We start from the raw sequence: 27,382 nt of genomic DNA, 5'->3' as shown, positions 1-27,382 counted from the left end.
GCACCTTCCAGGAATGCATTAAGCAATGTAAATGGCAGAGCTGGTCAAGAAATTATTTTTTCCTCCTGGGAAAAATTTAGACTCAAATAAAAAAAATTAATATTTTGGATTTCAGTTGTTTGAGGAAAACCTGAAAATATTTGACAAACATGGACCTTTTTTTGCAGAATTTCTTTTTAGTCTAAAAAGCCATTTTCCATCAACAAAACATTTTGATGACAAATTTTTGAGAAGCTCTACTGATTCGAACTTTTCAGATGTGCTTGCCTCTTTCCTTCTTTCTCGTGCCTAGGGGAAAGAAATGCATATGGATTTTCTCCCGTTATTGTCACTGTAATGCATATTTTTATTTGTGAAGGCAGGTTAGATGAGTGAACCTTGCACTTGCAGTGGCAAGGGGATGAAGTTAATGATGGTTGGTTGCGAGATCATGCTGGTAACTGGCATTTGTTAAGCTTTTGTGCATTTTCCACATAGACTTTAGAGGAAGAATGGAACCTGTTGTCTGTTCTGGTCCTGTGTGTGCTTATATGTACGTACACCCTGATTTACTGTGAGGATTCAAAATGAACCTAAGCTTTGAACTTCCCCCAAACTCCTATATGGGCTTCTGGTTCTGTAATTCTCTAGTCAGAATACTGAAAATAAAATGACTGCCCGTCCCATACTGGGCTTTGGTTCAAAGGCCATCAAAGTTAGCCGAACTTGATGTGATGGGCTTTAGATCAGGCTTGTGGGGAAAAAGCAGGATTTGCCTTAATGCAGTGCTAAGAGTTATATGGCAGCAGGGAGAATGCCCCGAAATCCCACTGTGTCAAAGCAGGTGTTCCAGGCAGGGCGGATGAAAACCTGCAGTTCACAGACCTGAGATATACCTGGGGTGGAGGGAGATGTAAGTACATAACAGCGATGTGTTGAAACGTCCCTTCGCCCTCTCGACCTGGGGCCTGATTCTGCAAGGTGCTGAATAATGCTGAGCATGTTCAACTCCCAGTGCTGTCCATGAGAGCTGAGGGCTCCCCTCATCCTCAAGAGGCACTCAGCACCTCTCAGGATCAGTCCCCCAGGGTATTCACAGCCTAATCACCTGGCTGTAACGTAGCAATTGTCTGTGACCGAACAAGTCATTTAACAGCGTGCTTTATAAACACTAAATGCCACACACTTTTTATGTAGTATTTTGAGATCCCTTTGAATGAAACCATGATCTTGTTTTCATATCAAATGTACCTAATGAAGAGGGAAGGGGCTGAATAATAGAAGGATAATGCCAGAGAGAATGGTTTCCCGGTTATTTGTTTCCAGTGGGAAGTCAGCAGCTCTTTACAAAGAGAAACTACTGTGCATAACTATCAGTACTATTAAACAGTGGCACAAGCTGCCAAGGAGTCAACATCGCGGGATATATTGAAGGCTAGACTTGACAATTATCCATCAGGGATGCTTTAGGCACAATGAAATTTCAGCTGCTGTGATCCAAGGAGGGAATGGATTTAATGACCCAGTAGGATGTTCCGTCTACCCTAAATTATTCCACAAATACATTTCAGGCTGTCCTCACGTAAGGGAGTCCAGGCTGGGAAGGAAGCAGGCTCGGTAGCAGACTCTCTCTGGCTGATGCAAGAAACAGTGAGAGGCTCTGGAAGGAACAGTGTCTCAGCCCTTGGCCCGGTCTCTCCAGAGGTGTGCCAGAGCTTTGCATGATGGGTTTTGTTTTAGCTCTTAAGTCTCAATCTGTTGAAAGATTTGATTGGAAAATTTAAACACTTCTACCTGGCTGGTTATGTTTTTTAGTTCCCACAAGGACTGTGCCATGGGGTGACTGGCCACTTGAAGGGGAGCCAGGGCCCAGTCTACCCTGAGACACTTCTTTGAGAACAAACCCATCTCGGCCCACCTGTAAGCAAATAGCTGCCAACTAGCTACCTGGGCAGTTAATTGATTAACGACCATCTGGGCCTGAAAAGGCTTCCCAAGCTCAATTGGATGGGAGTGCTCCTAGAGAGCAGGTGCTCCCAGGGAGAGCTCCTGCCCGGAGACACAGCTGTTGCCTACTGTGCTCTCCCAACCCAGGGAGACGAGGACTAAGGTAAAAAGGGGCTAGCTGGGGAGGAGCTGGTTGGAGGCCACAGTTGGTATGAATTAATGAGCACAGCCCAACATTTAAGGGGAAGGGGAATATTGTTTAGGCTCTGGGTGTGAGTGGCTTATTTCTAAACCCCAAAATGGGGAGCTGAGTGGCTGTGCCATAAGGGGGTGCTCTGGGGTGGCACCCTGCCACAGACAGGCTGAAAAATAATAATAAAAAAATAGTTTTTGTCCCAAAACTTTCAGCTTTCAAACGAAATGTCAAAAATCTTCTGGTGAAAATTTAATTGTGATTTTTATTTTGTTCTGTTTTCATTGAAATTTTCTGCAGAAGCCCCTCCCCCACTTCTTGCTCCCTCTAGTTTTCTGACCAGCTCCAGTGCCGATTCTCCTTTGCCTTGCAGCTCTTTACATCAATGCAAAATAAGCGTCAAATGGTGCATCCACCTGACATAGAACTATTTTACACACTCTTTGCACCAGTGGAAATGACTCCACAAAGTGATGGGGTAATGAAGAACCAGGCCCTTTAAATATGGGGAGGGAGAGAAACTTGCTTTCTCATTTACCCCAAAGAGGTGGTGGATTCCTCAGATGCAATCAGCCGGAGTGTGGCTTTTAGACCAAGCCCTGTGCTGGGGTGGTGTGGAGCAGTGGTTCTCAGCCAAGGGTACATGTACCTCTGGGGGTACGCAGACGTCTTCCAGGGGGTACATCAACTCATCTAGATATTTGCCTAGTTTTACAACAGACTACATAAAAAGTACTAGCGAAGTCAGTATAAACAAAAATTTCATACTGACAATGACTTGTTTAGACAGTTCTATATACCACACACTGAAATGTAAGTACAATATGTATATTCCAATTGATTTATTTTATAATTATATGGTAAAAATTAAAAAGTAAGCAATTTTTCAGTACTGAGACACTTTTTTGTATTTTTAGTCTAATTTGGTAAGCAAATCATTTTTAAATGAGGTGAAACTTATGGGTACACAAGACAAAACAGACTCCTGAAAGGGGTACAGTAGTCTGGAAAGGTTGACAGCCACTGGTGTGGAGTTACAGCAACTTCTGGAGGAACAATGTTTCTAGGAGCACAGCCGCTTGACAGCACTGCTCAGGAATTTTTTGATGAAACTTTTTTTTGTTGAAACTGAAACATTTCACAGGAATGGGTCAGTTTTGACAAATCTCTTGACTTGAGACATTTTTTGGGGGGTGGGGGAGGGAAGGGTTAGAAATTGTTGAAAGATCCCGTGTCAACACTTTTAAAGTGAAAAATATTGGATTTTTTCGTTTGAACTGATTTTTTGTGTGTGTTTAAAAATGTAAGCTAATTACAGTACAAAATTTTCTTTTAAAAATGGTCCAAATCACAACAAAACACTTTGAATGACCTGAACAGAAATTTCTTTTGGATTTTTGGTTTGTGGAAAATTTTCAAAATTTTGACTTCTTGCCCTGATTTGGGATGAGAAAAATTTCCAAAATCTCAAATTTTCATGGGATGTGAAAACCATTTCCCACCCAGCTGTACTACTGGAAAGTGTGTAACCTCCTGCCCCCGAAAGAAGACAGATGACTTGTGAAAGGGAAGTGTAGGAATAGTTAAATATATGCAGTTTTACAATCAGACATACGTTTGCTTTTTATAGAAGGTGTTATAAATAAAGGAAGTGCCATCTTTCTGCCAGCTGCCCCTCAAGCCAGTCAGAGTTAATGGGCTGGTTTCTTATAGGAGTCTCAGCAGAGCTGGATCCGGAGGGGGTTGGAAAAGGAGAGGGTAATTGCTTGACTGAGCCATCATGGGACGGTGATCCAGGCATGGAGGAAAACACGGAATTGTTTGAGTGGGGAGTTGACAAATGGACAGAGGAGGCTGGCCTGAGGCTGTGGTGGGATGAGACTGAAGAGGATGAGAAGGGATGGGCAGAGTTGTGAATGGTCTGAAAGGTGAGAACAAGAAGCTGGAGTTTGATTTTTAAGGGGGAAGTGCTAGAGACTCCATTAAATCTATTTGGGGCTTCACTGTTGCCAATCTGTTTTAAGAACATAAGAACAGCCATAGTGGGTCAGACCAATGGTCCATTTAGCCCAGTATCCTCTCTACCAACAGTGGCCAATGCCAGGTGCTTCAGAGGAAATGAACAGAACAGAAGAACATTGAGTGATCCATCCCCTGTCATCCACTCCCAGCTTCTGGCAGACAGAGGCTTAGGGACACCCAGAGCTTAGGGTTGCATCCCTGACTGTCTTGGCTAATAGCATTGATGGACCTATCCTCCGTGAACTGATCTAATTATTTTTTTAACCCTGTTATAGTTTTGGCCTTCACAACATCCCCAACAACAGCATTTTGCACTCCTTTAGCATTGATGTAAATGGCGATAAGGCCATTTTACAGGAAAGGTGCTCAGATATTCTAGTGATGCGCAGCAGCACAAAACCTACAGACAGAGGCTGTGAAAGAGGGGAAGCTGTTTAAGTGATTCAAAAGGGGGTGATGGAGTCAGAGCATGAGCAGGGAAGAAGACTATAAACCTCTTACTGCCAACTGGCAAGGGGCACAGAGGGGGCTGCATAGGGGTCACAGGGATCTCCGGAGTCTGGTATGTACATTCTAGTCCACCAAAGAGTGTCATGTGAGGTCTCAGATAAAAGCTGGTGTCACACTGTTCGTGCATATCATTGTAAAACACATGCATGGATGATGTGTACGGAGTGATGAGTGCAAACTGAAAATTGGGTTCCTAAGGTCTGTGTCTAGGGACTGATGACCAGCAAAGGTGAAAAACAGGTTTTCTGTCAGATGAGAAATGTTTATCTAGCTGGCTGTTTACATGTCAATTCAGTATTGTCGAGTTCACAATGGTCTCCTCTCGCTGGTCTGAACAGAATGCTAATGAAGGATTGTGAAAACGTCAGCGAGAGAAAAGAACAGGAAAAATGAAGCAGTAGGGGTGTGTGGGGAACCCTCTCTTGAGGCGCACACCAGGGTTTGCTGTGGTATATTTGACTAAGAAGATACCCTGGCCTCTTCACTGAGGCTGTCTTGTTTACTTCAAGTTTGCTCCATGAAAAAGGGGTCTGTCTTGACCCAGGTTTGGTTGAAAATGCTAGAGAAAACTCTGGGCAAGATGAGCTTCTTCAGACACAAGGTTAACCTGTTAGTTAAGTTTAGTGTCTAGAAAATGTGTTATGGTTTTCTTTCACTAGTAATCATTTGTTACCAATTCTCTCACTCACTGTTACTTGAATCTCTGTTCTTTGTTAGTACGTAGATCCTTGTTTTCACTATAAATAGAATGAAGTGTGGTGATGTTGAGCAAAGTCATGGCGCCGAGCTGAATCTTGCAAGCTAGTGTGTACTGTTCCTTTGGGAACAGCAGGCCGGGTATTTGTGTCCATGTTCAGTGGAGCAGAGGCTGGACTCTACAGGGAAATCTTGGAGGGCTCACGGATTGGTGTGCGTACAGGCTAGCGATGGACAGAGTGTTGCCAGAGGCTGGTGGAGTCAGGCAGCTGACCCACAGCAGGCACAGACATGGTTTCTTCATGCTAAAGACAGATGGTGGGGAGGTGCCCCCATGGCCTATATACATGATGCTGTCATTAAATGGGATGAAGAGCGGGGGGGAACGAAGAGTTGAAGTTAGTCAGATAAATGTCTCATGGTGAATTGCTCGCTCAGCTCTAATTGGAGTCTTGATGTCTGAAGGTTCTACCTCCCTGCTTGGATCGCTTGCTTTTCTGGGGAGCTTGGGCCCTCTTTTTGTCCAGACAGGGTCATCAGCATCCTGGCTGAATGCTTTGGAAAGCCAGGCCTCAACAGAGGAAGCAGGATTTGCAATTTTATCACTTTTCACTAATCCCACTATTCTGATATTCTTCCTACTCAGCCGGCTTTCTATGGTCCTGAGGTGGAATTTTAAGCCTTTATTTTCTAGTGTTGGAGAAGTATCTACAATAAGTCCTTTATCCGACCTGGTTATTTTTATGGGGTATTTCATCATCATGCCTCAGCTTGTCAGCTCTGTCAAAGCCTAGAAACTCTGGTATCTGCCCAAGCGTAGACTTGAATGTCCTTGTGTTTAGTGACATAGTCACTTTGGCTAACCTTTTCTCCTCTTAATGTTTGCAGGAAGGCCTGCAAAAGTCCCACTGAATGGGAGCAAGCAGAATTTGGTATGTGTGTGTGACATTCACTGGAAGGTGGACTGAAAATGACAGCTGTTAGAATTTCTGGCCTTATTCTTTAGTAGACAAGATTGGGGCCCTGTTGTGCTGGGCGCTGTCCATATATCTGTGCTCTCTCTCTCTCACACACACACACACACTCACACACCCTCTCTCTCTCTGCCCCCAAAGAGCTTATAATTGAAATAGACAAAGGAAGCATTGCTATCTCCATTTTACAGAGATTAAGGGACTTGCCCAGGTCACGCAGGTTGTGTATGGTTGAACCCAGGTCTCTTAAGATTGAGTCTTGTGCCTTAGCCACAATGCCAGGCTTCCTCTGACTTAAATCTCACCCATGAGGACAGAGGCCACAATAGGCAAGGTGCTTGTCTAGTGCTCCAAACATCAGGTTAAAATACCGTAAACTCCCTGTGGCCACAGGCTCAAATGCCAGCAGAACTGACACAGATTTTCATCCTTCTGCGGTAGGTGAAGGGAATATCATAGGGTCAGAGTGTCTTTAGAAAGCGACTTCATATTAGTGCTGTGGAGACATCAAGGACCATATGATTATTTCCATAAGAGCAGGACTTGGGTCCCTGTCCCCGATTTCCCCTCCTTCCGCTCCCCCATTAAGGTGGCTGTATTTCAGTGGTTCTGCTTGGTGGATTTCTTTAGCTCTGCACTGTCCTGCAGGACTTGGCTTGATTAGGGAGTGCTGGGTGGGGATGTTAGATTTGCCTTCCCCACGTGAGGGGGAAGAGCAGGGAAGGTTTTAGAAAGGGGAAAAACCACCCAATCCACTGTGCAAACCTCCATGGCAGCAGACAGGCGAAGGAAAGGAGAGGGCGAGAGGCAGCATCTTGCAAAATTAATATAAATGGCCTAATTCCTGTGTCAGAGGAGCTGAGAGCTTCTTGTTTTATTGCCTCTGGAGGAGGGTTGGGGGTCTGGGCCAGGCTAATCAGATCCATTAATACAACCCCAGCCTCACAACTGTTGCAAAGACAGACCAAATTGAGCAAACCCCCTGTTGTCCAAAGGCGATGCTCAAGGGAGAAAGAAGTGATCAGAGGTTTGCCTGATCCTGAGAATGGATTGCAATAATCAGAATCCCCGGAGCCTTTAGAGATGGGAAGAGGAAGAAGGCTATCTAGAAACTAACATGAGACAGTGAGAGACGAGAGAAAGCATAAAGGAACCTGTTGCAGTGTTGGCATAGCTGCGGTTGGGAGACCAGCATTTGGAATCCCATACCCTGGGGCGGCAGTGTCAGGGGCTGGTATAGTTTTCAGACGGATTAACCCTAGGTCCCAGCATTAGCACAGCCATGTCAGAGAGCGCCGAGGGTAGATTTCAGGGAGCTGAGTCCTCAATCTCATGCAGCCCCCAGGAGGAGGCTGAACGTGTGGCTTTCTGGGAGATTAGCCCTCAATCTTTCAGCATCTATGACTTGGACGGTGGCTTCAGAGAGCGGAACGGCTGGCTTTCTGCGTGCGTGGGGATTAGCTGTTGAGGAAACCAGCAACAGAGGGTTTGCTGTTGTGTTCTGAAGGTCGCTGCCTGCTCTGCATGCTGGGTATTTGCTGTCTGGCTATTTTGTTGCCTAAGGCGGAATCCCCAGTGGACGGGGAGGCTTCTCCGGGGTGGATGAGCATTGGAGTCGCCGCAGCTCTTTATGTGGGAGTCAGGCAGAAATAATTAGGGAGGTGAAAAGGCAGCAGCAGTTGTCATGGGTGGGGGGCCCAAGATACTGCAGGATGCTGTTAATTGCTCCTAGAGAGCCCGAGTCAGGTGTTAAATAAATATTGTGGCCTGCCAGCTGGGGGAATGAATTCAGGCTGAGCTCGCTGCTGCCTGCCGAAATGTACTGCAAAGAGTCTGGCGGGGTCTGGACAATGCATCCAGCAGGAGAGGTGGCTAATTTTGTTTTTGCTGGAGGCAATTATGCTTTAAATCTCTCCCTGGGGTGGCAGCTGCTTTGGCTTAAAGATCATATGACCAAACAAGCTGGGCCTTTCTGCTCAGCCAGAGGGATCTGTTGTTTAGAGTGACCTAGCTTCCAGCTGGAGGCTGGGCTCCTTTGTCCTTTACCTGGCACATTGTGGGCAGCGGCAGTGCAGGCTTCCCCTCCCCCTCACACACACTCAGGGCGAGAGGGGCTTTTAGTCTGCATGGTTCAGTCTCTGACCAGGCGGACAGTCGCTCTTATGTGGAACTGTGCCTTAGGCTACACCAACTGCTGGGAGGTAGTGACCACTGGCAGTCAATCCACAGCATAGGTGAGGGTAGCCTTAATTTGTACCCAGGTGGCCCTGGCTCCTATAGGAACAGCCAGCAACCCCTGTCATGCCACCCTGACAGTCCTGGAATGCTCCTGTCCTGGGAGCTCTTGTGGGATAGTGGGGTAGGCCCAGCGGCTCCCTGCACTAGGGGAATTCCTCTGGGAAGGGGGTGTCTAGCGGCATTGTGACCCCTTGATGCTCACAAAGGGGCTGTATGGCAATGAAGAATTAATCCCAGAGGCTCATGATCGTCTAGGCGTGAGCCATCCAGACAGCTTTGCTCTGCTTCAGCTAATGATTCTCTGCAGCGTGGTTGTAATAACGTGAACCCTGCCCACACGAGCCCCTCATTCCCCCGCAGAGGACAGTGACTTGGCTCAGAGTACTGCAACTTCTGCCTGGTGGAGAACTAGCTCTTCCAGGGCCATTTGTTCTATTTAACAGCTTAATTTTGGAGTTGAGTTGATGTGTGTAGAGTTGACGCTGGCTCACCGACTCTTGTATGGCTTTTATTGGAGTGCATGCACACCCAGGGCTTACTGCAATTGGTGCTTGTAAAAACAATGGAAGCAATCATTAATTAGCTTTAACAGCAGGCTAGGTACAGGCAGGGATGGAGATAGGGAGTTAGCCTTAGAAGAGAGGCTAAGGGAATTAAATTGGGTGTAATTTATGTGCCATGGACCAGATGAGCTGGGAAATCTTGTGCCCCCGCCCCCATAAGCTTACACAGTGCACATTGCCTGAGCTGCTTTTCCTTTCCATCTTCTCTTCCAGCCTCTCAGTCCATGATGCCACCTTAGGCTGTCAGGTCCAGAGGCCAAATGCAGAACTGGTGTGTGTAGCAGATGGGATGTAGGTTTTGTGTTGGTAAGTGGTTATGAGACTTAGGGTATGTCTTCACTAGCAACGTTAAAGCGCTGCCATGGCAGCGCTTTAGGGTGGCTGTGTAGTCGCGGCACCAGCGCTGGGAGAGAGCTCTCCCAGCACTATAAAAATACTACCCCCACGAGGGGAATAGCTCCCAGCGCTGGTGCACGGTCTACACTGCCACATTACAGCGCTGAAACTTGCAGCGCTCAGGGGGTGTTTTTCCACACCCCTGAGCGAGAAAGTTGCAGCGCTGTAAAGTGCCAGTGTAGACAAGCGCTCTGAATATGGCCCAAATTTCTTGCCCTGAATAGTTTACAGTCTAAATAAAGCCCATATTGCAAGGACATGTTCTACAACAGGGGTCAGCAACCTTTCAGAAGTGGTGTGCTGAGTCTTCATTTATTCACTCTAATTTAAGGTTTCGTGTGCCAGTCAGACATTTTAAAGTTTTTAGAAGGTCTCTTGCTATAAGTCTATAATATATAACTAAACTATTGTTGTGTGTAAAGGAAATAAGTTTTTAAAATGTTTAAGAAGCTTCATTTAAAATTAAATTAAAATGCAGAGCCCCCCCGGACCAGTGGCCAGGACCTGGGCAGTGTGAGTGCCACTGAAAATCAGCTCACGTGCCGCCTTTGGCACACGTGCCATAGGTGGCCTACCCCGTTGTACAACAACAGATACAAAGAGAGATTCTCTGTCTACAGCCTCACTACATTCCAGGCTCCCCTGGTTCTTTGGTTTTTAAAAGTATTTGATAAAATCAAGATCTGTTCCCTACTTGAAATCATCATTCTCTTCTCTCTGTGACATCATAATTATTTTTATAGCAACCAGTTGTAAGGTGACAAAGGAAAGATTGCATCTTTGGGTGGGGTTGAGGAGGCGGAGAGAGACTCCAGAGGCCAATAACTGGTTAAACACAGGTGCTGATTACATGCAGAGATCAATACCCTAAACTGGATCTTCTGTTCCACCTTTGCCCTGCCTGCATTGAGGAAGTGCCTCTCTATTATCTAGTGAAATGAACAGGCATTAAAACACCTTAGAAACCGAACCAGAGCACCTTGTGCCTCAGTAATTCAAGAGTTAACTACTCAGCCCTCACTCAAGTCAGCTGGATTCTCTTCTTCTTGGAACATAATCCTCCTGGCTGCATGTCCATGTTGCGTGGAATGGATTCTTATTCTTTGCTCTTCATTTGCCGCTCTGTGCAAGGACCATGATCAGCAAATGTAATTGCAGCGACTGGATCACAGGTCTAGAGATTTGGGAGAATCCTTTGCAAATATTTGCAAGTCTCTGCACTGAACCTTGTGAATATGTTGTGAAACCTAAAGGCTGAACGTAATTGGCAATTTGAGCTTGCATACCAGACCCGGGACATAAATTGCAAGAGGTTGTGCACACCTGCTACAAAATACCTACATAAATAGACTTCACTTACACATGCTTGGATCAATCTCTTCTTTTCTCCACTCCCCCCACGCTCCAATAGCATGCAACCTGGTGGGGATGTTAAACTATGATACACTTGACTGACTCCATTCTAGGATCATATCCTTCCCATTAAAAGGTGACCACAGCTAAACACCATTCACGTGGCAAGGTCTAAGCAGTGCCCTTTATCGTAACTGCCCTATGTCTGAGGGGGAGATTGTATTTTTCTAAGGGCAAGCTATTTATTGTTAATTTGTTAAACACCGACTGCTCAGAGCCATTCAAAACCCGAGAAAAGAGATGGTCCCAGCCTCAGGGTGCTTGCTGCCTAAATAGATCTATTACATGAATCTGCAGCTAAACCGTTTTGAGGTGGTATGTGCTAGGGTGAAAGTGACTAAAGGAGGAGTTTGCATATTTCACTGTGGGCTAGAAAACAGTCCAGCTGCCTTTTCTGTGAGAAGCTGTGGCTATCCCCCAAAAGGAGTAACTAACTCTTCAGGACTGGAGGGTCAGTTGGTCCCACCTCTTGAATACAAGGGGCAGCCTTCCCAGCCTGCATCTCCTTTTACACCAGGAGGGAGATTGTGAGATCTGTGGTGTTCTTTAGTAGCTCTTTTTTAAGACTCCCCAGGAAGTTTAGTCTTGAGTAGGCAACAGAAGACTGGTTTGTTCCTCTAGGCCCAGTGGTTCCCAAACTGGGGTTCGCGAACCCCTGGGGGTTCGCAGAACGTTACAGGGGGTTCGCCAGAAAAATTTCACTAATGACGGACAGAGGACCCCGGGCATTGGAGACAGCAGGTGGGACCCAGCTGCAGGGCAGACATCCCGAGCCCCAGGGAGAGCGGGGCTGGGCACTTGGGGCCGGCAGCCCAAGTCCTGCCCCCGTCAGCAGAGGAGCCGGCAGCCCGAGCCCCAGGGAGAGTGGGGCCGGGCAGTTGGGGCCGGCAGCCTGAGCCCTGCCCCCATCAGCAGGGTAGCCGGCAGCCCGAACCCCAGCGCTCTGCGCGGGGCTGGCAGCCCAAGCCCCAGGGAGAGTCGGGCCGGGCAGTTGGGGCCGGCAGCCCAAGCCCTGCCCCCGTCAGCGGGGGAGCCAGCAGCCCAAACCCCAGTGCTCCGTGCGGGACTGGCAGCCTGAGCCCCAGGAGAGCGGGGCCGGGCAGTTGGGGCCGGGAGCCTGAGTCCTGGCAGTCAGCGGGGGAGCCGGCAGCCCGAACCCCAGCGCTCTGTGCGGGACTGGCAGCCTGAGCCCCAGGGAGAGCGGGGCCGGGCAATTGGGGCTGGCAGCCTGAGTCCTGGCGGTCAGCGGGGGAGCTGGCAGCCCGAACCACAGTGTTCCGCATGGGGCTGGCAGCCTGAGCCCCAGGGAGAGCAGGGCCGGGCAGTAGGGGCCGGCAGCCCGAGCCCTGCCCCCGGCAGCCCGAACCCCAGCCCGAGCCCCAGGAATTTGCCAAATCTCATCTAAAGCCAGAACCACGGCCCTCCTTGTTACCACCAGCCACAACCTCACCTGAAACTAGAGGTGGGTGAAAAATACCAAGCATTTTTCACAGAAAGTTTTGAATTTTTTTCACATTTTTCAAAATTCCCCAAGAAAATTTTACAAAAAAATGAAACGGAAAAATGGTCCATTTTCAAAAACTGTTTTCATGAAACATTTTCTGATTTTTGAAAACCAAAAATAAATTTATTTTTATTAAAAACCATTTTTTTAAAAACAAAAGCCAAAAAAACATTTTACAGAAACATTTTTTGGTTTCTGGTTTTTCTATGTTCGTTAAAAAAAGTTTCAATTAAAAATATTTTTCAGAGGTTCATAGATTCCGGGGCCCGGCAGTTGGGGCATCTATCACACTGAGGAAATTTAAACTTAAATCCCTGAAAATATTCATTTTTAGGAGGGGGTTAGTGAAAGGGGTTCATGGGCTGTTAAAGTTTGGGAACCACTGCTCTAGGCAGAATTCCTGTCACTGGCAGAGAGAGGGTCTGTTTTTTAATAATAATTAATGGAGATATCCCATCTCCTAGAACTGGAAGGGACCTTGAAAGGTCATTGAGTCCAGCCCCCTGCCTTCACTAGCAGGACCAAGTACTGATTTTGCCCCAGATCCCCAAGTGACCCCCTCAAGGATTGAACTCACAACCCTGGGTTTAGCAGGCCAATGCTCCCCCCAGTGAGCTATCCCTCCCCCCAGGGATACATAGCTGTTCTACATAGCTGGGCTGCAGGTCCCCAAAGTCCTCTGCTCTCATTTCCGTGTGTGTGTGAGAGAGACATATACACGCACACGATGCACCTCTGCAAAGCCCCTCACTGGATGGGAGCTTCATCAGCTTCCAGCCAGACCAGTTTGGTGACTTGGCTTAACCAAGGGGCAGCGGACAAACACTGCAGCTGGAGGCAGCACATAACTGGAAAAGCTTTACCCTAGACAACACCTCTCATGTGAGTTTTGCATCTTCCTGAATAGAGGGATGGAGATGGCTGGCTCCTTGCGTTTGCCCCTACTTAGGAACCTGCAGCAGATTGGCTCTATCCTCCCCTTACTCTTACAAGACATATGGTTGCATAGGGTTACCATATTTAAAAAATAAAAAAAGAGGACACTCCACGGGGCCCTGGCCCCACCCCTTTCCCACCCCCGGCCCCGCCCCAACTGCGCCCATTCTCCGCCCATTCCCCAAAGTCCCCGCCCTAACTCCCCCTCCTCCCTCCCAGCCACGCGAATAGGGCTGCCTGAGTGCTACCGGCTTCACGGTTTGCCGGGCAGCCCCCAGACCCTGCGGCCCCAGCTGGCGCTTCCCCAGTGCAGCTGGAGCCTGGGAGGGGAAGCGCCCAGCCAGGGGCGCAGGGTCTGGAGGCTGCCCGGCAAACCATGAAGCCGGTAGCACTCGGGCTTCGGGCAGCCCCTATGCCTCCGGACCCTGCGCCCCCGGCTGGGCACTTCCCTTCCCGGGCTCCAGCTACTCTGCTCCGGTGGCGCAGGGTCCGGAGGCACGGGGGCTGCCTGAAGCCCGTAGCGCTGGCTCGGGCAGCTTGGCTCTTAAACAGAGCCGAAGTCTGAGTCAGGGGAGGAGCAGAGAAGCCGTGGGAGAGGAAGTGCCCGGCCGGTATTTTTCCCGGACATGTTCCGCTTTTTGGCAATTGCCCCCGGACGGGGGTTTGATTGCCGAAAAGCCGGACATGTCCGGGAAAAAACGGACGTATGGTAACCCTATGGTTGCAGGCTGATATCTTCTGGATCTCCTGGCCCTCAGTCTTTGGTGTGTTAGCTAAAGGTCCACAAGCAAGCAACCCCCTATGATGACTATATTACTTTGGAACTGAGATCTTTCCCCTTCTCAATATCTTCCCAGCCCTGACTGCCTCTGCAGCCAATTCAGATGGCTTCAAAGAAATTAGGGCTTATTATTGGGTGGACTTTCCCCTTCCCAGGCAGGCAATAACCCTCTGACTCTTCTTTTAAGCATGATCCCTCTGTTTTGCTTTGTTGCCATAATAATTTTACATTTTGTCTCTATTAAACCACGTTCTTCATTTGCAAATCAGGTCACTTGAGGTCCAAGGCCATCTGAATGTTGTTACGTTGGGCCCTGTTATTTGTTGAACTTCCAGTGCTGAGCTTTATTGGTGGAATGCAAGATCTCCGGCGCCTGGTGTTATAAATGAGCAAGGCCCCCACACTGACCCCTTGGTAACTGAGCTAGAGACATCCATTTTCATCTCCTTGCTGCTTGATGGGGTTAGCCAGCTCCTGGCTAACGCACTGTCTTAGTCATGGCTCTTTAGCGCTTAGACTGCTAATCTTTATATCTATTTAATGCTGCCTGCTTTGACAATTTTTTTTAAATGAAGTGAATGCTGTTTGTGATGATGAAAGGCACTGGGCTGACAGCATGATAATCTTCTAACTATATCACCAAGGCAGGGGCAGTTTAATGTTCCTCAAACCATCCTGCCCTGACTTTGTCGGGAGGTGAGGGAGCTGTTTAGTATTCATGTCCACTTCGGGCTTTCCACACAATGGGGTAGTGTGCTCTACCAGGTGTGATTAGCGCACTAATATTTTGCACATTAATTGGTCTGTGTAGACCCTGCTGGTGTGCTTTAATTTAGTGCTGTTTCAAACAGTACTATGTTAAAACACACTAGAGAACCTTTAATGTACACAAGCAGGGTCTACACTGACCAATTCCTGCGCAACACATTAGTGCGCTTAAGAACTAACCCTCTCCCACCACTCACACCCAGTAAAGTGCATTATCCCGCTGCCTAGACAAGCCCTTGGTCTTGGCCTCTTTTTTGGTGCAGCTGGCAAGGGCTCTGTTTGTGATGATTTCTTTGGAGTCCCTGGTGGGGGAGGAGATGGGACTCGGTTGTAACGAACCTAAAGAGGATTCAGTATTGCTAGCTTCAAGCATTCAAAAATCATAATTGAACCCCTCCAAAATTATAAGATTGGCTTAAAAATCATGAAAAAAAATCTGTGTTCTTTTTCTCTTGCTTTCTGGTTTCTGAGCCTTTAGGGTGCACTTGGTTCACGTTCTCAGGCTTTTCTGCTCCACCGTGAGGGTTAGAAACTTGTATTTTTAAATAAAAGATGAGTTTCTTGTAGTCACATGATTTCTGGATCTGGGGCTTTAAGAAAAACAAATACAATGAAAGGGGTCAACACTGAGGATTCCTTCTTGAGGGTACTGGATGTGGGCAGACCCGGTGTTCCTCTCTGGCTCTGCAGCTGCCAGACCAACTAAACAAAACTTGGGCTGCCTAATGTCACCAGCCACATTCTCTGTAAACCATGACATGGATGGAACAGTTGTGGAAGGAGCTCCCAGCTACACTGCAGTTTCTGTGATGCAACTACCAGCCCACAAGGAACCGGGCTGTGACCTCCAGTTTATTGCAGATAGGCCATCAAACAGCCATTGTGCAATGTCCTTATCTTCCCTGCCTGTCAGACCCTGTCAATAGTATCTCTGAATAAGGAGGTAGTTAATCTCCCTAGCCAGGAGCTGGACTGTGTTTGTTTTAAATGACTGGACCATTAAACCTGAAGAGGTACCCCAGGCTGCCTTCCCCAGAGCACAGCTGTCAGTGTTCATGGGTTACAACATTAGTGTCCCTCACAAATCCATCCTGGCTGCTCCCAGAGACAGTTTTAGGGGCGGGTGAGCAGGACAGTTGCCCTGGGTGCCAACTTGCCAACTTCCTGGGGGTGTTGTACTGCTGAGCCACTTGGAGATATATGCTCTGCTCTGATTGGCTGACTGTTTTGGAGGCTTTACCCCCCTCAGCCACTAAACAACGTCTATGGAGAATCTAGCTCAGGTTAAGTGACTGTCTCATCCCATAGGAGCTTCTATCTTGAATCGCCTCACAGCCCTGCCCCTTTTGTATACTGGGAGGTGAAGTACACAAAAACTGGTATTCTAACTTAACAGGCCAGTTTGTATGTGGGTGTTGGGCGGACTTCTGTGTGTGTACAAGCATTGGTATGTGAATGTGTGTTTGTAGTGCATCTACAAAGGGTGCTGGCTGTCCTGTGCCAGGAAAGGGGTGATCACCCAGGGCACCAATACTACTAGGGACAGCTAAATGCTATATATCGGTCTATGGCAGCTTACAGGTGGGGAGGAGCTGAGATGCCTGCCAGTTTGCCTAGGGAAGCAGTCCTGCTGGAGCAGTGTGTGTGTGTGTGTGGTTTTGACCTCCCTCTGCCTTAACTGAGCTGGGGAGATGATCACATTTGTCTAACATGAGCGACAAGGAAGTCCCCATGATCATTAGTCCATGTTGCTCAGATTGTGCTGCTAAATTTTGTGTTTCCTTTCTCACTTCAGCCTGCTGCACCTGAGGGCCATGAGCTGTCCTCGACATCTGGAGAGCCAAAGGAGCAGCCCCTTGTCCTTGGGACCTCAGCACTTATAGAGGACCCTGCTGTGCCAAGAAGAGCCTTGCTGAAAGGAGCCCACCACCAGGAAAAGGCCAAAGGCTGCAGCCTCCTGTAGCCCCACCCAGGGTCTCTTGGGGCTCTCCCAAGGTAAGACCCATATTCGTTCTCTTTCCTTGGCAAACAGGCCTCCCTGTCGTTCCCCATCTGAGGGCCATTTGCTTCTTGGTTGCCTTGTGTCATGTCACATCCCTCGCCTCATCCAGGCAGGAGTTTGATTCCTTCCACTTCAGTGACAGATGGTGGCAAGGTTTGGCGTGTGTGCCTGCTGCTCTGTGATGTGTTGGCCTGTGGCCGCACCATCCAGGACTTGCAGGGGACCATAGAGGGGAGCAGGACGTGTGTAGATGGGTGAAATCTTCTGCGAGCAATGCAGGAATTCCCTCTCTGCTTTGCTTTTTGAAGGGGTAGAATCAGACCAGAAAGGCCTCCATTTTAACCCATCTTCTCTGTCTGCAAAGTCCAAGCCAGTGCTTATATTTGTGTGCCTTTTAGAGTATCCTCTGGTCATAAAATGATGCAAAATCATGGAGAGTGGGCAGGGAAGAGCCTGGCTCTGAGCAAGCCGCAGTAACAGACCTGTGTGATAAGCCCAACCCTCATGTACAGCCCCGCAGTGACAGACCAGCGTGGTAAGCCCAACCCTCATATACAGCCCCGCAGTAACAAACCAGTGTGGTAAACCCAGCCCTCACGTATAGCCCCGCAGTAACAAACCAGAATGCTCAGCTATGCTCCTGTGAGCAACCCGAGGAGGAGGATTTTCTATTCTGGGAGCACCGAGAGGCCCAAACCAGATTGTGCTAAGTGCTGTACATACACCTAGTAAGAGAGAGCCCCTGCCCTCTAGACAAGACAGACGAAAGGTGGGTGGGGAAACGGGCACAGGGAAAAGTGAAGTGCTCAAGTCTGAAGTTTGTTAATATAGCGCCCTAGCCATGAGCCATTGCAGGTAATACAATAAATAAATGAAAGGTGAAAAATGACACAACTTCAGAGAACAGATACAAATTAAACTACAGGATTAGCCCTTCCCTAAAATTAGTGACACCTTTCAAATCCCCATGGGAAGGTGAAGTAACTTGCCCGTGATCACGCAGCGGAGGAGTGGCAAAGGCAGGAATTCAACGCAGACCTTCCGAGTCCTGCGCTAGTGCCCTGTCTGCTAGACTACACTGCCTCCCAATAAGAAATGGGGTTGAACAGCCTTATGATGATGAACCAGTGCATCCAGCCCAGCCCCCATGAACAACTTTATAATACAGGTCCCCTGCCCCGGCTTCCTGCAGGTGGCCATGCTGGTACAGAAAGGGTTAACAATAAGCGGCAGCTGGGTTAGGACAGAATGAAGCATAAGCCACTTGGACTCAAATGTTCCTGCATCCCTCTTTGTGCATGTAGTGGTGCTTCCACCACAGCAATCTCCCTCCTCATTAGACTCTAATGAGGCTGGGCTGGGGCTAGGGGGAAACTGAATTGTTGTGATTGGTTCAGCTCTACTGAGGTGCTTTCGATATAATTTTCTGCAATTTGTCTCAATAAAGCCCTTGAGAATTCCCAGAATGGGCCCAGCTTTCTCTCCCCCAGCAGAGGCCTGGAGGGCATAGGAAGAAGCTTTCAGCTGGAGGCGGGCTGGGGGTGCAGTGCAGCTGGAATAGATGGAGAGCATTACCCTGGCATTGTCTGGAGATTAGCGGTGCTGTTCTCCTAGCAAAGGGACACGTGCCCCATCATTAAAGCACAGGGTGCTCCCATGTGCTCCTTCTCTCTCTACCCATTTCTCTTCTCTCTCACTTGCTTTCAGTTTCTCCCGTCTGCCCTCTGCACTGGGTAGATTTTAGAGGGGGTGCATGGATGCTAATGCCTTGTCTTCATGAAGAAAAAGGGGTGTTCTTAACTCGAGGCAAAATCTAGGCAGTTAACACTACTTAGCAGGTTGAGATAAAGACTGTTTTCCTGCCATAGACGGTTGTTAGCCTATAGGGCAACCCAGTCTTCTAACTCGACTTGGTAACTTGTGTGCAAACTGCCGTCTTCACTAGGATTTTACCTAGAGTTCAGAGCACCCCTTTTCCCGCCCTCCCTAGTGCCCATCTGTCACAGTGCAGCCAGAGTGCCCAGTGCATTTATAGCTCAGCCCAGCTGCTTGCTCTGAGGGATGGCGGAGCAGATGCACCCAGCCAGTAGTTACTGTATGCTGCTGAGCTGTAGGGTTACCATATTTTGTGCCTCCAAAAGGAGGACACTCCACGGGGCCCTGGCCCCGCCCCCAGCCCCGCCCCCTCCCCCGCCTCCAACTCCGCCCCCTCCCCAAAGTCTCCGCCCCCTCCCCTGCTTCCCGCGAACATTTAATTCGCGGGAAGCCTGGGCAGGTAAGGGGGTGTATGGGGGGAGGAGGTGCGGCCCAGGCTGGCCCCCCCGGCGGCTCCAGCCTGGGTCGGCTCGGGCCCTGGGGTGCCGGCCCTGGCCCCCGGCCGACCACCCCCGGCCGCCCAGCACTGCCGGCCCCCGGCGGCCCAGCGCACCCCCCCGGCGGCCCGACCCCACGGCCCAGCGCACCCCCCCGGCGGCCCGACCCCACGGCCCAGCGCACCCCCCCGGCGGCCCGGCTCCCGGCCCGACCCCCCGGCCCAGCGCACCCCCCCGGCGGCCCGGCTCCCGGCCCCGCGGCCCAGCGCACCCCCCCCGGCAGCCCGGCCCGACCCCCCGGCCCGGCTCCTGGCCCGACCCAGCGAACCCCCTCGGCCCCCCGGCCCCGCGCACCCCCCCGGCGGCCCGGCTCCCGGCCCGACCCCCCGGCTCCCTGCCCCGCGGCCCCGCGCACCCCCCCCGGCAGCCCGGCTCCCGGCCCGACCCCCCGGCCCCGCGCACCCCCCCGGCGGCCCGGCTCCCGGCCCCGGGGCCCAGCGCACCCCCCCGGCAGCCCGGCCCGACCCCCCGGCCCGGCTCCCGGCCCGACCCAGCGAACCCCCTCGGCCCCCCGGCCCCGCGCACCCCCCCCGGCGGCCCGGCTCCCGGCCCGACCCCCCGGCTCCCTGCCCCGCGGCCCCGCGCACCCCCCTGGCAGCCCGGCTCCCGGCCCGACCCCCCGGCCCCGCGCACCCCCCCCGGCGGCCCGGCTCCCGGCCCGACCTCCCGGCCCCGCGCACCCCCCCGGCGGCCCGGCTCCCGGCCCGACCTCCCGGCCCCGCGCACCCCCCCGGCGGCCCGGCTCCCGGCCCGACCTCCCGGCCCCGCGCACCCCCCCGGCGGCCCGGCTCCCGGCCCGACCTCCCGGCCCCGCGCACCCCCCCGGCGGCCCGGCTCCCGGCCCGACCCCCCGGCCCAGCGAACTCCCTCGGCCCCGCGCACCCCCCCGGCGGCCCGGCTCCTGGCCCCGCGGCCCAGCGCACTCCCCCGGCGGCCCGGCTCCCGGCCCGACCCCCCGGACCCGTGGCCCAGCGCACCCCCCCGGCGGCCCGGCTCCCGGCCCGACCCCCCGGCTCCCGGCCCCGCGGCCCAGCGCACCCCCTCGGCGGCCCGACCCCGCGGCCCCGGCCCGGCACCGCGCGCCCGGCCCCGCGACCCCGGCCCAGCCCTCCCTCCCGATTTTCCCGGACATGTCCGGCTTTTGGGGATTTCCCCCCGGACGGGGATTTGAGCCCCCAAAAGCCGGACATGTCCGGGAAAATCCGGACGTATGGTAACCCTACTGAGCTGCCTTGGTTTGATGCTGGGCCGTGTGTGCTGATGCAGGGTGCACTGTAGAGTGGCGCATGAAGGGGAGCTTCTCTGGGTCCGGTGTTGTGGGGAGCCTGAAGCTGTTGCCTTCTGAGAGTGTGATTCTCCACGGCTGAGCACCTTGTGTCATCGCTTGCAACAGTACAAAGCAGCAGAGAGTTCCCCAGACAGGCTGCGCGGAAGCTCCTCCCAGGAGGAAGTGATGACACCAGCTGCAAGTCAGTGGAGAAACAGGCCCCGAAAGGCTGACCGGGAGGAAAGCTTTCGACAGCGGTGTATGTGTGTGTATGCCCCGAGGGTGGTTAGGAACATAGGGATTACTAGACTGGATCACACCCTCGGTCCATCTCGTCCAGCGTCCTGTCTCCAGCAGTGGCCAGCACCACGTGTTTCAGCAGGGTTTTGTGCACCTTTCTCTGTTGGCAGATGTGGGATGGTCTACCCCCCGGGAAGGTCTCGCCTAACTCCTCGTAGTTGGGGACTGGATTAAGCTGTGAAGCAGGATGTATTATATTCCTTCCAAAAACTCTGGTCACATTAACAATCCTAAATCTGGATAGTCTCATTATCCACTTCCATGTCCAGTCCCTCTCTGAGGGATTATTAATGTCCACGTGCATCTTATAGAGAGTATCTGAATATATCTGTGTGTGGAAGCTGCAAAATCACCTTTGATTTCTGCGTTAAGGCAAATAATGACTGACTTACAGCTCCAGATCTGCCATGCATAGAGAGGGGATTTGGGAAATGTGCTTCATGAGCTTGTGCAGCGGGGGCCATGGAATAAACATGGGATAAAATCCCTGCAAAGTATACAGCTTATCCCCTGCTGCTAGCCAGTGCATATATGCTTGGCATAGTATTACTGGCAACGTTGGGAAGAGAAATTAACTGAATGTGGTGCTATGCTCTCCCCACAGTTCTGTTCACCCTGGTCCAATATCGCATGACCCCTTGGATTAACTGAAGTAAACTTTGTCTTAAATAGATAGGAAAACTGCCAGGATCAGGACATATGGGTGTCTTACCATAGCAACAGGGAGGGAGGTTTTCTCGCAGGCCAGTACTGGAATGTCCTAAAGGAGAAGGACAAGACATAGGATTGTTCTACCCTGGTACAAAGCTAGGAGGTGCCTTTGCGCCCCTTAGTCCATGGAATGCATGTGTTCAGAGCAAAAAGATAAGGGGTGCACCACAGAACCAGGAAAACAAGGCAGAAAGCTCACAGGTTAAATCTAGTTTCAGATGAGGCACATGGTACCTTTTTACATGTAAACAGGATGGGTGTAAGAAGGATGCGGGATCAGGATTATTATTTACTGTATGGATTGCAGTGCTGGCTAGGCTCCGACTGAGAGCATTGTGCTAGGTGCTGTACCGGCACATAATGAGAGACCGTCCTTACCTGGGAAGCAGAGGCAGGGAGAGGTGGAATGACTTGCCCAGAGTCACTCAACAGGTCAGAGGCAGAGCCACCCAGGCGTGTGAGTTTTGGGAAGAACAAGGTCTCGGCTCTGCCACTGCTAGACTGTCCCAGCAAGAATCGCCATCAGCTGTTCTGGCCTGGGCTGGTACAGGAGGAAGGACTCTCAGTTCCTCCAGCCCCAGCCCCGCCTGGCCGTCAGGTGGATGGTGAGGGCAGTTCAGTGCAAAGTCTGGGAGCTCGCCTTGTCTCTGAATGTGCCCAGAAACCCTGGTTGGGCGTGGGGAGATCAGGGCTCTTCCAGGCCTGTCCTGTCTGAGGGGGATTGGCAGCTAGGGTGATCTGACTTCCCACCTGAGCCTGGCGTTTCCCAGGATTGTCTGTCTGCAGACAGCTGGGGGATCACAGCTTCTCCAGGTCTGGCTTTCCCCAGCAGTCCACTTGTACCTCTTCCCCTTTCTCTGTGACGAGGCTGTTTTTTTAAGAGTTATTTGACTCTTCTGCATTGCACCTTCCAGCCAAATGGCTTTTAAATTAAACCCTTTGCTAACTCGTTAAGCCCCTGTCCAGGTCACTTCCTGTGTGTGTGATTTATAGACCTGCTTTTAACATTTATTAACTGCTAAATCACTGTGGCTGGTCAATTGGAATCCTTCCCATTAGCTGCCCTGAGTGGCAGCCAGACGCCGGCCTTCTCCTGGAGTCTGGGGAAGGCTGAGGTGGATTCTTTCTCGGTAGATGTCCGTCCATCTGCACTCAGTCAGTCGCATGTTGCTCAGAGATGGACTAGGGCGGGGGGAGAAAGGGGGGGGGAGATGGAAAGCGGGTGGTGGGGGGGTAGAAGACTTCAGATAAAAGATGGAGAATGGAAAAATGAAAAGACTTAATGAGGGGAAGATCTGACAAAGGGACTGGAGAGAAACAGCAAGGAAAGAGGACCCTAAATAACACCTGGGGAGGTGACTTATCACACACCTTCAATGCATTCTTCTAGGGTCCTATTCCCTGTAATGCAGGTCAGGAATTGTGCCTTCATAAGGGACTACAAGTGAGGGTCAGAATCCCAGAGTTTGGGGCTGGATCAAAATGTCCCCAAAAGGGGTGTCTCCATCTGGGGGATTTTGGTGTGAGCCCAGCTCCATAAGTACAGGAGTCAGGATAAGACTGTTCCCAGAGCCTGAGAGCAAAGCAGAGTTCAACTCTTATCAGACTCTCTGTGACCTTGAGCCTCTCCCCATCCGTACAGTGGGGAGACTAACGCTGCCCTACCTCCCAGGGGTACGAGAGGATAAATACACTAGAGATTATGAGCCGCTCTGAAGCTGCGGGAATGGGAACCAAATAAATACCTTAGATAAATGGACGGTAGTTTGGACAAGTGGAAGAGACTTCCGCCTGCTGAGGGATGGGGGAGAAATCCTAATTAGAGGTAAAAAGCTGGTATGTGAGACCCCAGCATTAGGAGCAACTTCGATTTATTTCTGGGTTTGTCCTTTTTTTCTGTGTGCACTTGGCACTTTCATTCGATAGGACTCGGCTATGGTTTTTGCTGCACAATCAGGACTAATGAGCACTCCCAGGAAATAAATTGCATCTTAAGCACAGCCTCGCAGTGCAAAATAAACAGTTCCCTAGTGCTGGAGCTGTCTCCTCGTCAGTGATCTCTGTCTCCCCTGAACTCGCCAATCCTATCCCATCCTGGCTGAGGTGAGTGTCTGATGGGAGGTGGGCCATGTGGGATGTTGAATGTTGAGTCCAAGGGGCAGGGATGAGAAATGCATTCTCAAACGAAGGCTGAAATATTCCAGCTCCTCGATGCAGAGCCGTGGGAGTCACCTCGCCATCTATTGTGCCATTTTCAAGGCCTATCCATGCTGCCTCTTTGAAATTGGCTTAATGATTCTAACTCACTTAAAATCAGGCAGCCGGGTTCATACCTCAGCACAGGGTTTTGCAAAGCTTGTTCCAGACCGTGTCTGAATCGTGCGGTGATCTTCAACCTCAGACAAAGCTCTGATTTAAAGTGACTCACTGTCCCTCTGCGAACCACCTTGGAGCTATAACTGGGCCATCATTGGGACTTCAACCTGGGACCTTTGATAGTGGAGCTAAAAGACTAGTTGGACTGCTGTAGCAAACTCTCAAACCTCTGGTATGAACCACCAGTAGAGGGCAGCAAATGCTCCTTGCTTTCCTAGGATTGGTGTGGGATCCTGTCCATTAGGTTAGCTCAATTGAGCTAATTTAAACACACTTGGAAATGCCCCTTCACACCCATATAGACACAGCTTGGCATATTTACAATGGTGTCAGCTGATTGCGTTGTTAGTTAGGTGAGTGTTCAGAGACTGAGCTAACAGGATTTGGGGGCCCTCCTCGGGGTCTAGGCAGAGTCCTAGTGGATCTTAAATCTATACTCCTCCAGTTCCTCAGATTCATGTAAAAAGAAGAACAGGAGTACTTGTGGCACCATAGAGACTAACAAATTTATTAGAGCATAAGCTTTCGTGGACTACAGCCCACTTCTTCGGATGCATATAGAATGGAACATATATTGAGGAGATATATATACACACATACAGAGAGCATAAACAGGTGGGAGTTGTCTTACCAACTCTGAGAGGCCAATTAATTAAGAGGGAAAAAAACTTTTGAAGTGATAATCAAGCTAGCCCAGTACAGACAGTTTGATAAGAAGTGTGAGAATACTTACAAGGGGAGATAGAATCAATGTTTGTAATGGCTCAGCCATTCCCAGTCCTTATTCAAACCGGAGTTGATTGTGTCTAGTTTGCATATCAATTCTAGCTCAGCAGTCTCTCGTTGGAGTCTGTTTTTGAAGTTTTTCTGTTGTAATATAGCCACCCGCAGGTCTGTCACTGAACAAAACCACTAACCCAGGAACCTATCCTTGTAACAAACCCCGATGCCAACTCTGTCCACATATCTATTCAAGTGACATCATCATAGGACCTAATCACATCAGCCATACCATCAGGGGCTCGTTCACCTGCACATCTACCAATGTGATATATGCCATCATGTGCCAGCAATGCCCCTCTGCCATGTACATTGGCCAAACCGGACAGTCTCTACGCAAAAGAATTAATGGACACAAATCTGACATCAGGAATCAAAATACTCAAAAACCAGTGGGAGAACACTTTAACCTGTCTGGTCATTCAGTGACAGACCTGCGGGTGGCTATATTACAACAGAAAAACTTCAAAAACAGACTCCAACGAGAGACTGCTGAGCTAGAATTGATATGCAAACTAGACACAATCAACTCCGGTTTGAATAAGGACTGGGAATGGCTGAGCCATTACAAACATTGATTCTATCTCCCCTTGTAAGTATTCTCACACTTCTTATCAAACTGTCTGTACTGGGCTAGCTTGATTATCACTTCAAAAGTTTTTTTTCCTCTTAATTAATTGGCCTCTCAGAGTTGGTAAGACAACTCCCACCTGTTTATGCTCTCTGTATGTGTGTATCTATATCTCCTCAATATATGTTCCATTCTATATGCATCCGAAGAAGTGGGCTGTAGTCCACGAAAGCTTATGCTCTAATAAATTTGTTAGTCTCTAAGGTGCCACAAGTACTCCTGTTCTTCTTTTTGCGGATACAGACTAACACGGCTGCTACTCTGAAACCTGTCAGATTCATGTGAATCTGCTGCCCACTTGGCTTTGGAAGTGATCTTGGTAACACAGTAGCTGTCACAACCGCTTTTGCATTCTCCAGTGGGGATGAGGCTTTACATTGGCAACCCAGACTGGACGTGTTAGACCCCTGCAATACAGCCCTTGGATTAAACCTGGCTGTCACTGTTGTCATATACACAACTAAAAGAGAATTTATCTAGCAGCAAAGCCAGTATCTTAAAGCCATTGGTTCTGATGTACCCGTGATTTGCTGAGATCCCGTATCTCCTTTATCACTTCCTCGTCTCTCTGTCTCGCTCAAATCCCAAAGCAAAGACTAGAAACTTGCTTGCAAAGGTTTTTTTTTTTAATGTTTCAGAGGCTGATAATAAATCTGTATGCAAACACTAGCATGCACAGGATTGCAGCTAGAAAGCCAGCTAGCACACACAGACCTCAGCTGGAGCATGTATGGAGCATTGCCTTACCAAACACAATGTAGTGATCTGGCCAGTATAAAATAGTACAATATGGTGTGAAACTAGATACCCCCTCAAACTACAGGGAAAGGTGACGCACTTACTGGCTGTAAAGGACTCTCCAGCTGACAGCAGCTCCAGCCTTTCCCAGCAGGGAATGGTACAGCAGTGCTAGGTCTGAGGGGATTCCGAGCTCTGGCAGCCCCCAGCTTCTTGTTGTAGGAGGAGACAGTCTAGCCAAGTGGATAGAGCACTGGACTGGGGCTGCATCCCCAGCCTCTCCAAGCAGGAAGTGCTGTAGGGAGAGTGATACATCAGGAAGGAACTCCCAGCTGACCCTGGCTGTATATTGGGGCTGTGTTGAGCTTGGATGTTTTGTAGCTAGTGTCAAAGAACTGTTAAACTGTGACAGCTTTTTTCGGCAGGAGTTCAAAGTGTTGAGGGGGGAAGCTGGGTGGGTGGGTGGGGGTAAATTTAAAAAAAAACTGAAAAAACTCCAGCAGAATATATTACTCAATTCTCCCCAGACACTTTTATGTTGGGGTTAAAAAGAAAACAACTTCCCAATTAAAGGATTTTCATTTGTAACATGCCTTGGGGGGACTTTCTAAATCAAGAGACTCTTCTGAATAATAAAAGTTTTTTATATTCAGGGGAATGGAGGGACTCAGGCAACAAGTGGCAGAGGAGCTTGGAAAGAGAAGAGGAGGAGGAGGAGAGCTGGGCTGCTGTGATGGAGGGGAGACCGTGATATTCTATTCGTCGGAGCGCTTCTCTTCCCTGCTTTTAGAAATTTCTCATTTGACAGCCTCAGCCTGTCTTTGTTCTCCTGGCTGGTGCAGTGTGCGTGTCTGGGGCGGGATTTCATCGCCAGGGTTGCATTCACTGTGGAGATGTTTTACATCTAGCAAATGAAACTGGGAAATGCTGATCCTGGGAGAGGGGGAGTGGAGCCGGGCTTCTACCAGCTGTCTGAGATGACTCTCAGAATATCTCCCTCCAGATCAAAGTGGATTTGAGCAGGTAGATTATAGAAGACAAAGCCTTCCTCCCCCTCAAACTCTCACCGCTGCAGGCGCTTGCTGAAATGCATGGCCTGGCTGACAAAGTGCTCTGATGACCAAGATCCTAGCAATGCTGTTTATTGTCGGACTCAAGCAAATGGAGATCCATGCAGTCAAAGGTCACTGGTTTCCTGATGGTGATACTCGACAGAAGGAAGGAAGGGTCTTGTAAGCAGGGTTTTCTGTAGCATGCATCTGGCAGTAGTGTTCAGCCTCATTCA

The 27,382-nt window shown here is 50.1% G+C and overlaps 1 protein-coding gene across 8 annotated transcripts in view; it reads left to right on the top strand.

The window, feature by feature from the left end:
* Positions 1 to 27,382, top strand: part of LINGO1 (leucine rich repeat and Ig domain containing 1) — a 464,359-nt gene that overhangs the window by 33,050 nt on the left and 403,927 nt on the right. For all 8 annotated transcript variants that reach the window (XR_010591090.1, XR_010591088.1, XR_010591089.1 and 5 more), the window contains exon 2: positions 16,716 to 16,915. The gene's annotated coding sequence lies outside the window, so the exon portion shown is untranslated. The remainder of the gene's footprint in view (positions 1 to 16,715; positions 16,916 to 27,382) is intronic.

Source organism: Chrysemys picta, chromosome 10 (assembly GCF_011386835.1).
Source record: "Chrysemys picta bellii isolate R12L10 chromosome 10, ASM1138683v2, whole genome shotgun sequence".
Taxonomy (NCBI): domain Eukaryota; kingdom Metazoa; phylum Chordata; order Testudines; family Emydidae; genus Chrysemys; species Chrysemys picta.
This window is presented reverse-complemented; position numbering and strand designations above follow the sequence as displayed.